At 33.8% G+C, this 10,240-nt stretch overlaps 1 pseudogene; it reads left to right on the top strand.

The window, feature by feature from the left end:
* Positions 1-9,334, top strand: part of LOC132105493 (pleckstrin homology domain-containing family A member 5-like) — a 153,135-nt pseudogene extending 143,801 nt beyond the window's left edge.
* Positions 9,335-10,240: the final 906 nt, after the last annotated feature.

Raw genomic sequence — 10,240 nt, 5'->3', positions numbered from 1 at the left:
TTTCTCTCTCTCTCTCTCTCTCTTTCTCCTCTCTCTCTCTCTCTCTCTCTCTCTTTCTCTCTCTCTCTCTCTCCTCTCTCTCTCTTTCTCTCTCTCTCTCCCTCCCTCTCTCTCTCTCTCTCTTCTCCCTCTCTCTCTCTCTTTCTCTCTCTTTCCTCCCTCTCTCTCTCTCTTTCTCCCCTCTCTTTCTCTCTCTCTCTCTCTCTTTCTCTCTCTCTCTCCCTCCCTCTCTCTCTCTCTCTCTTTCTTATTTACATTATAAATACATTATAAAATACATTATAAATTTCTTATTTATAATGTATTTTTCATGCACATTTTTCATCTTCATCTTCATCTACAGCGATATCGTTGACTTGATTGCAAATAAAATGCACAACACTATTTAACTGAACAGAGATGACATCACTGAATCCAATGATGAACTGCCTTTAACTATCATTTTTTCATTATTGACACTGTTTTCCTAATGAATGTTGTTCAGTTGCTTTGACGCAATGTATTTTGTTTAAAACGCTATATAAATAAAGGTGACATTGACTTTGACATTGACTTAAAATTAGTTTGAATTATCATATTTTTTCATAAAAGCAATAATTTACAGGTATTATCAATAATAACACAAGACAAAAACCATTTCCATTTAATAATTCTATGTTTAGATTTATACTTTTAATATTTCTGAATATAAATATATACATTTTAATATATTAAGATTTATTTTACTTTATTTTATTCATTTTTACATGTATTTTAATACATTTTGCAATGAAAATGTATCCTTACATTACTTTCCAATAATACCTCAAACAAAACCTTTTTTTTTTCAATTTCCATTTTATAATTCTATAATTATACTTCAAAATGTCTTATTTTAAAGATTAAGATTAATTTAAGATTTATTTTGCAATTAGATTTGTTTTTCAGTTTGCCAATAATAACTGGCGATTTAGCCATTAGTATTACTTATTTTAATATTATTTATATACTGTTATAGTATTACTGTTATAACATTTAAATTTGTTATTTAATTTCAGTTTAATTAAATTGTATTATTTATTTTCACTTATGTCATTTTTATTAGTCTGTTAATTTTGTATATCACAGTTTACCTTGAATTAATTTTTTCATTCAAACTATAGTTGTAATTTAACATTCAAGTTTTTTCATCTTATATTTATTTATTATTTAATTCCAGCTTTATTTCAATTAACTGAATCCGTAGTTTTCATTTCCGTTAACAAAAGCAACACTAGCAGCCGTGAATTCATACAGATTTTACTCTCCTTCTTCTGTATTTGTAGGTTTTCCTGGCGCAAACCCTCTGTCAAACCTGCATAAAAGTGAAGTAAGTGATTATCCCCGACCTCATGGTGATGATGTTTGTGTAACTGTTTAAACGCACACACACACACACACACACACACACTAAGGATCCTCAGCAGGAGTTGAGCTGTATTGTGCTGCTGTGGTGACTCTGGGTTGTGTGTAGGAGTCAGACTCAGTGCCTCCTCGTCCTCCTCTCCCGTACTCGTATGAGGGGGGAGACCGGCCTCCTCACGCGCCCCGCACAACCCCTCACCGGCCCGAGGACCGCAAGAACGCCCAGCGCAACGGAGCCCACAGCGTAAGACGCAGCTGTGACCCCCTCGCCCACCCCATCCCATCTTCATTAACACATCACCATCGCTTCAAAAACCCAGCATCAGTTTGCTTTTGAGATCAGATCGTGTTTGTTAGCGATAGAAGAATATATCTGAGAAGCATCCCCGTTATCAGTTCATTTATTTTTACTGTCCACCTATACATCATTTAACATCATAAACGGTTTTTTTTTTATGTATTAATTTTTTTACTGAACAGTTTATATTATTTAACATCTTGAAAAATGTCGGCCTGATTTCTTTCCAATTTTTTTGTAATTTTTTTCTGACAACCCATACATCATTTAATACAATTTCAGGAAGATTTTTTTGTCTAATTATTATGTAATAAATTTATACTGACCACTTTTACATTAACACTGTAAACAATTCCAGATAGTTTTTTTTATGTTTATTTATTTTGTTTTTTTATTCATTTTTACTGACCACCCATATATTATTTATCATTTGAAATAATTTCAGCCCTTTTTTTATTTTTCAGATTTTTTTGTGTTAAGTATTTCTGACCACCTGTATATAATTTTAAATCATTAACAACTTCTGACAGATTTTTTTTTTTTACATTTTGACTGACCACCTATAAATTGTTTAAGATTATGAATAATTTTTGCCTTATTTCTTTCACCTTTTTTTTCTGACTACCTATACATGATCTAACAGCATACACAATTTCTGACTGATTTTCCCCAATTTAATTATTAATCTATACTGACCACCTATAAATTAACTTTGTCAAATAAATAAATACATAAAAAAATAAAACCACTACCTATACTTTAGGTTATTCAGTGTTAATAAGAGCAACCATTAAAAATGTCTAAATTAAATTAATATTATTTATATTTTATTTCGACTATTTGAAATATTACATTTCATAAATGATGCATTATATCAGTCACCTACTTTTTACATATACCAGCTTTTGAAGGAATATTTCACCCTAAAAAAGCCATTTTTGTCATTATTTACTCATCCTCATATCATTACAGGCTTGTATGGTGCCATTTATTTGTTTCTTTTTTTCTCTGTACTGAAGAAATGTTTTCATTTTGTGCAGAATATTCATGTTTTCCTTTCATTTGGGTCGTCTTGGTTTTATTTCAAGTGCTTTTTAGCCTCTTGGTTTTATCAAACGTTCATCCTTGAGCTCTTCCTGTAACACATCCAGTAGATCAGCAGCATTAGGTCATCCTTTGTGAGGCTTAGTTTGTTTTTTGATTCCCATTTTAATATGTAATCCGTGATCATAACCTTCACGTGATGCCAGCAGAATGTGTGCGTCTCGTCTGGTAAATCATGTGTAAACAGGTGAGATCTCTGCTCTCAGGGGCCTGATTACAGACTGTATAAGAGCGAGCCGGAGCTCACCACCGTAGCCGAAGTCGACGAGAGCAACGGCGAAGACAAATCTGAGCAGACGGCAGAGAAAGAGCCACTCAGCGTCACCAAAGGTGCCTGACAAACACCTCAAACAACTCTTTCTCTCACTCCTATCTCTGCATAATATCTTGAAGTCCTAAAGGTGTTCCTGTCTGTCTGTCAGGTGTCGTTTACCCCGTTGGAGTGGTCAGTCCCAGGACCAAATCACCCATGCCTGAATCCTCCACCATCGCCTCTTACGTCACCTTGAGGAAGAGCAAGAAACCTGATCCCAGAACAGTAGGGATGCTGTTTATTCTGTATACCGCATACTGCTCTACAAATCAGATGTTTAATAGAATGTAATGGAGAAATTGAACTGTGTTTGACAAATGGTTGGTTAGATTTGGCTCAGAAGAGACGAATAAACATTTGAAACAACAATATCCTGCGCTGATGACATGACTTTAGCTTTAGTTATCATCTGAGAATTAATAAGCTTATTTTGCATTTTAGATATTTTAATATATTAGTTTTAATAATATATTTTCATATTATTTATTATATAGTTGTTTGTACTCGTTTTTGTAATATTTTTTAAATATATAATCTAAAATACATCCAAATGCATCCAGATTATAATGTGTATACATTTCATATTATTAAATCTATTAAATTGTGTGTGTGTGTGTGTGTGTATATATATATATATAAATTTAATTTAATTAAATTTAATTTAATAAACACACACACACACATATATATATATATATATATATATAATATTAATGGAAATACTATATTATCTAAAAATATTTGTAAGATTATACATAAAAAATTGTTTCGCCTAATATAGTAATATAATATAAGTATTAATATAGTATTTTACATTAATCTTTGTTTAATATGCAAGTTTTTGTTTATGCATATATATATAATATACACATTTTGTTTGTTTAATATATTGTTCTTGCTTCTTATTTCATATCAACATTTGTGCAGTATACATCTGTATTTGTGTATGCATATACAGTGTAGTGTGTGTGTGTGTGTGTGTGTGTAGTCCCAGCCGCAGGAGCGTCCGCGCAGTGCGGTGGATCACATGAGCAGCGCTGTAGAGGTGGGCCGAACACGCATGAGTGTGGAGGAGCAGATGGAGCGCATCAGGAGACACCAGCAGGGGGCGCTGCGTGAACGAAGACGAGAGGACGGATCGCTGTCCCGCAGCCTCTCCTTCACCAAAGACAACCTCTACTACACCCTACAGGTACAAATACACCCGCCAGCTTCCTGTTTGTGCACTTTAAACATAAGATTCACTATATATGTAGTGCCAAAAGTATTGGGATGCCCCCTTCTTCGGAACAGAAAAGACTCGGAAACCTAATTCATGCATTTAAAAATTGTTTTTCCATGCCTGTTGCAACAGTTTTGGAAGTGTTTTTTTGGTTTTCCGTATAGTGCATGTACAAGTCACTAGTGTTTTGTGATGAGTTTTTGGCTCGAGGTCTGCATCTAAAGTCACAGAAGAACAGAAAGGGTCCTGTTCAACTGATGCTATAAAAGTAGAAGCACACAATTCTCTAGAGTATCATTACATGCTTAAACATTAAGATCTGTGCTCATGGAAATGACTAAAGAATTTATTAGAAGAGGGTGTCCCAGTACTTTTGCTAAATAGTGTATGTTGTTATTGGCTGGTAATTTTGTTGATTTTTTTACCTTGTACACAGAAATATGAGACCGTAAACCTTGTGTCTGTTAGTTGACTATCATCTGAGGTTTATAAATGTCTCACACGAGTGAAACAGCTCAGACTACCACAGGACCTGAATTACATTTACATTACATTTACATTTATGCATTTAGCAGACGCTTTTACCCAAAGCGTCTTACAGTGCATTCAGGCTAACAGTTTTTACCTAACATGTGCTCCCTGGGAATTGAACCCACAACCTTGTGCTGCTAACGCAATGCTCTACCACTTGAGCCACAGAAACACATACATCAATAACAGCGCTGCACTTTGCAGTTTCCTGGCTCGCTGTATTCCTGCCAGGTGGTAGATTGGATGTTTGTGAACGTCTCCAGCGTTTCTTGTTTATCGCTTCCTCTCCTGTTCCCTCAGACGCGTAAGAAGAGCCCGGTGATCTCTCCAGGTGAGCAGGACATGTCGCCTGAGGAGCAGCCACAGCTGACCACCAAACCCACTGATGCAGAAGAAAACTGCAGGAACACTGACCATGTGGAATCTGGGAATGCCAGCTTGGAGAACAAGGTGCATACTCATACACACACAAACTAACATTTCCAAGAACAGCTGTCCTGGAAAAACTTGAAGTATGATATTAATATATATATCTAAAGTTTACCTAGGGTTGTTAGTCAACATAAACATAAAATAAAACAAAAAAACATTAACTAAAAAAATAAAAGTATATATATATATATATATATATATATATATATATTTTTTTTTTTTTTTTTTTTTTTATTTATTTATTTTTATTATTATTATTATTATTTTACTTTTTTTGTTTTATATACTTTACCTTTATGTAGCAAGACACAGTAACTAAAACTGAAATAATGATAAAAACTTTATGGGCATGCTAAAAAAAAATTATAAAATAAACATATAAAGTATAATAAAAATGTCAAAGGTGCACAACAAAATTGTAAAATTAAAATGGAAAATATTACAAACTAATTAAAGCTATGGATAAAAATACACAATAGTGTCTTAATGATACTAAAATAACCCTGTTGAAAGAAACTGTTGATCATGGTCATATAAGCAATTTATTATATATATATATATATAATATTCTGGTTGGGTTAGGTCAAGCTTTATATTACATTTATTATTATTATGCCGAATTTAATTAATGCATATTGATATTGCATTGGCATTAAAACTGGGATCAAGAATGGTGAACTATCAATGCCACTTGTATCGTGACCACCCTTACATTAATTATTATATTATTTATACATTATTAAATATGTCAATATGCCTCACTGGTGATTGAGGGAGCAGTGAAGACTGTGAAGGTGTTTGTGTCTGTGCTCAGGAGACATTGGCCTTCATTAAAGAGTCGGGTCCTAAACCGGTGCTGAACGAGGACCAATCAGAGCCCAAACACACGAGTCCAGTGGAGTACCGCAGGACTCTGGCCACTCAGAACAGGTACAGGCCGCTTCACACACATACACACACACACACTCACTCAGGACTGAGCGCTCTCCGCTGTGTGTGTCAGCTTACAGACGGCCGTCATGGTGCGTGTGGGCACTGAGGAAGACGAGGAGGAAGAAGAGGAAGATGAGGAGGAGGAGGAGAAGCCCTCCAGTCAAGAGCAGGACGTGTCGTATGAGCTGAGCAACAGCAAACACAGCACACTGATGTCAGGTGATGAGCGCTCGACTCTGTGTGTCTGAAACGCTGACACCTTTTAGATTTCAAACCTCTTCGTTTAGAATATATTCACTTTTTTATGAATTGATATGTTTATTCACATATTACATTATATAGAGATTAATTCTTTATTCATTTAAATGTTTTTTTTACTTCTATATTGATTTATATGTTATATATTAAAGTACTTTTAATATTTAAATTAATATATATATATGCATTTATAACGTATACATTTTTTGTATATTAATTTAAATATTTAAAAAAAGAAAAAAAATAACATATATATATATATATATAATATGTATATATTTATTAATATATGAATATTTATGAATTTAAATATCTATAGAGTTACAATTTATTCTAATTCATGTATTATATTTTGTTAACTCTGTGCACCTGAAGTTGGCGTTTTTTTAATTGAATTTGATATTAGTGAATAATATATTAATTTGTATATTTATTTGTTTATTAAATTATATATAAATTAACTCTTTATTTATATATGTATATATTTAAACGTCTATATATTTGTAACTTACATTTAGTTATTACATTATATATTCATAGAGCTATTTAACATTTTAAATATAATTCTTTGCACCTGAAGCTGGAACACTTAACCTGTTTTTATATTTTTTTTTATAGAATTAGAATTTTGTAAAAAATACATTAAACACGACTACTACTTATTTTTGATTCACTAAAAAGAATCAGTTCAAAAGAGTCATTTGATAGAATCCAAAATAAGTCTTTATTTAATGCCCTGCTTGAACATGTCATCATGATTAACCAGCTTGTCTGTCTGTCTGTCTGTCTGTCTGTCTGTCTGTCTGTGTGTGTGTGTGTGTGTGTGTGTGTGTGTGTGTGTGTCTGTCTGTCTGTGTGTGTGTGTGTGTGTCTGTCTGTGTCTGTGTGTGTGTGTCTGTCTGTCTGTCTGTCTGTCTGTCTGTGTGTGTGTGTGTGTGTGTGTGTGTCTGTCTGTCTGTCTGTGTGTGTGTGTGTCTGTCTGTGTGTGTGTGTCTGTCTGTCTGTCTGTCTGTCTGTCTGTGTGTGTGTGTGTCTGCATGCACTGTGGGTTTTTCAGTGAGCAGTCTGTCGACTCCGCCCCAATCTCCAAGCTCCTCCTCCTCTCCCCCGCCTCCACCCTCCCCCCCACAGCTGACGGACGGATCGCACTTCATGTGTGTGTGAGCGGAGAGACGGACGAGTAAGACACACACACACAGTCTTACTCACTTCACAGACGTTACAGTGTTTGTTTGAATCTCTCGTGTTTGTAATGACTCTGCTCATAAAACCAGTTTCTGAGGGGTTTTAATGCATCATAAACACAAGCGTGTGTGTGACAATCTGTCTGTTCTCGGTGGAAAATGAAGGATTCTCTCAAATGAAGCAGTAATTAGCCTCCCAACTAGAGTTCATTAGCTTCATAGAGTCTCGGTGAGCATAAAGCTTCACTAATTAACAGTGCAATTAAGAGTCATTCAGACGCCACTTCACATGACAACACGCTCATATATATAAATATACAAACTCTTTTTCCTATATGTAGCAATTTTATTCAGAGGCCCAAACTGAGCAAAAACTATATTTGGTGACGATCCTGATATTTCTATTGGCAATATAAACATTGTTATGATTTGTATTACCTGCATGAACGCTTACCTTTTAATTGCTGTTCTGTGGAACGGAGAGGATTTTAATGTGTTTTTGGCAGTAAGTGAAGTCAGTTAAACACAAAGGCAATTTGTTTCTTAATGAAAACAGCTCGGGTGTTATGATGTAAATATTAAAAGTAGTGCATTATTTAACTGCTAAAAATTCTTCTTGATTGCATGAAGATTGCATTTGTTTTGCACAGCAGTATGAAGTTCACAAAGAAATTCCAGTGTCACATTTCACTCCAAAATCAAAATAAAAGCATCAGTTGTATTTTACATAACGAAAATGCTTTTTTTTTTTTTTGCATTAAACTGAGTTATGAAAATCATCCCATTTGAATGCCTTTTTAAATATAAATCTGCATAAATTACATTCAGTATTCAACAAATACTAGCATATTTTTTTATGTACTTTCATTACATCTTTTTTATAATAGTATTTTTTTTTTTGTAATAAGATGCCAGAAATGTGCTTAATGTTTTTTTAAATCAATATGCATGCATACATATATATATATATATATATATATAATGCAAATGTTTTTTAATGGTCCATTTGTCTGTAAAAAAATTCAAATAAGTTTTTTTCAGATATGAGTTCAAATATGAGTCAGACATGGTATATTATGTTGAACTTTAATACACCATTATTGCCATAAAAATATTTTTAAACAATGCATCTTTTTTTTATTATTGCAATTAGAATTTTGCTGTAATAACAATTTGTAGAAAGTTAATAGAGATTAATCAATATGCAGAAAAGCGTGCGTTTATATAAACAGCCAAATCTTAGTGCTCCGTTTGTTTTGTTTTTGGATCAAATGTGACACATGCATGATTTTTTTCCTTTCTTTGAGGCTCATTTAGATATGGACATGTTAATATATCTGTAACACAAGTGTGTATATTGTTGTGTCTGTCTAGCAGCCTCTCCGCCGACATCAGTGAAGCTCAGCATGTGAGGGGACGTCCCGTCATGAGCCAAACACATCATCATCGTCATCATCATCAGAGACAGACAGGACACAGAGGCGTCCAAGCCTTAGTTCAAACCATTCTTTTATAGTGATTATTATTTATATTCCTCTTGAGTTTCCTGAAGCATCTGTAGATGCCAGAGTTTTATTGTTTGATGGGGTGTGCAGATGCATCTGAGGTGCTATCAAACCCTCGCTCGTGTACATTACAGCGCTCAGACTCGCTCTCAACAGGAAGTGGAGCGGACAAAGCCCAGAACGCACTGCTTTTATTCAGACTGCCGAGGGTCGCGTTCATCGTTGGCGTGTTTTATATGGATTTTAATCAGTCTCTCTCCCGGTTTTACCTAGTGTTTTTAATGTCTGACACCCATCGTTTCTTTTTTGCTATCAGACGACTTGTGTATAAACGATGTACAACTATAAAGAGTCAATAAAGTGCCAGCGTACTGCTGCCGAAGGACAGGATTTGTAAATGATCTGTATGTTGGATAGTCCGCAGTAGCCACCACACTGTTTCCCGACACACTCATGAATGTTCCAGCTTACTGTACCTTTTATTTTTCTATGGCTGAGATGTATTTAACTAGAGATGAGTACAGAGTATTAGCGTTTTCAGAAGAGTAATCCAGAGGTCGGCTTTCGTTTGAGGAGAACAGCACACCACGAGCAAGCGTTTATAACCGTTGATAAAGCAATAAAAGCAGGGTTTGGTGTTCAACTTGGATGTACAAACTGTAAAGTTCATGATGTATATATACTGTACACCATTCTATGAGCAAAGCAGAGACGCAGAAGAGGTTATGTATCAGAGTCAATATGCAAATGTTCATATTTCATCTGTTTTATATCATGTGAAATAAATGTTGATGTTCTTATATATATATATATATATATAAATATATATATATATATATATGAAAAGCTTTCGATTCCTTTTTTCTGTCTGATGAATATTCCAAAAAATATATACTTTATATATTTATTTTTTTTTATTTTAAAAGATTTAAAAGAAATACACATAAAATACATTATACATATTTTCTATATATTTTCTTAAATATTAAATGTATATATAATATGCAATGTTTAAAATTACTTAAAATAGCAAAATTAGAAAATTATTCATTAGAATATCCATACAGCTCTATATAC

The sequence above is a fragment of the Carassius carassius genome, chromosome 26 (genome assembly GCF_963082965.1).
Source record: "Carassius carassius chromosome 26, fCarCar2.1, whole genome shotgun sequence".
Classification (NCBI taxonomy): domain Eukaryota; kingdom Metazoa; phylum Chordata; class Actinopteri; order Cypriniformes; family Cyprinidae; genus Carassius; species Carassius carassius.
Note: the sequence above shows the minus strand (reverse complement) of the source record. Positions and strands in the feature narration are given on the sequence as shown.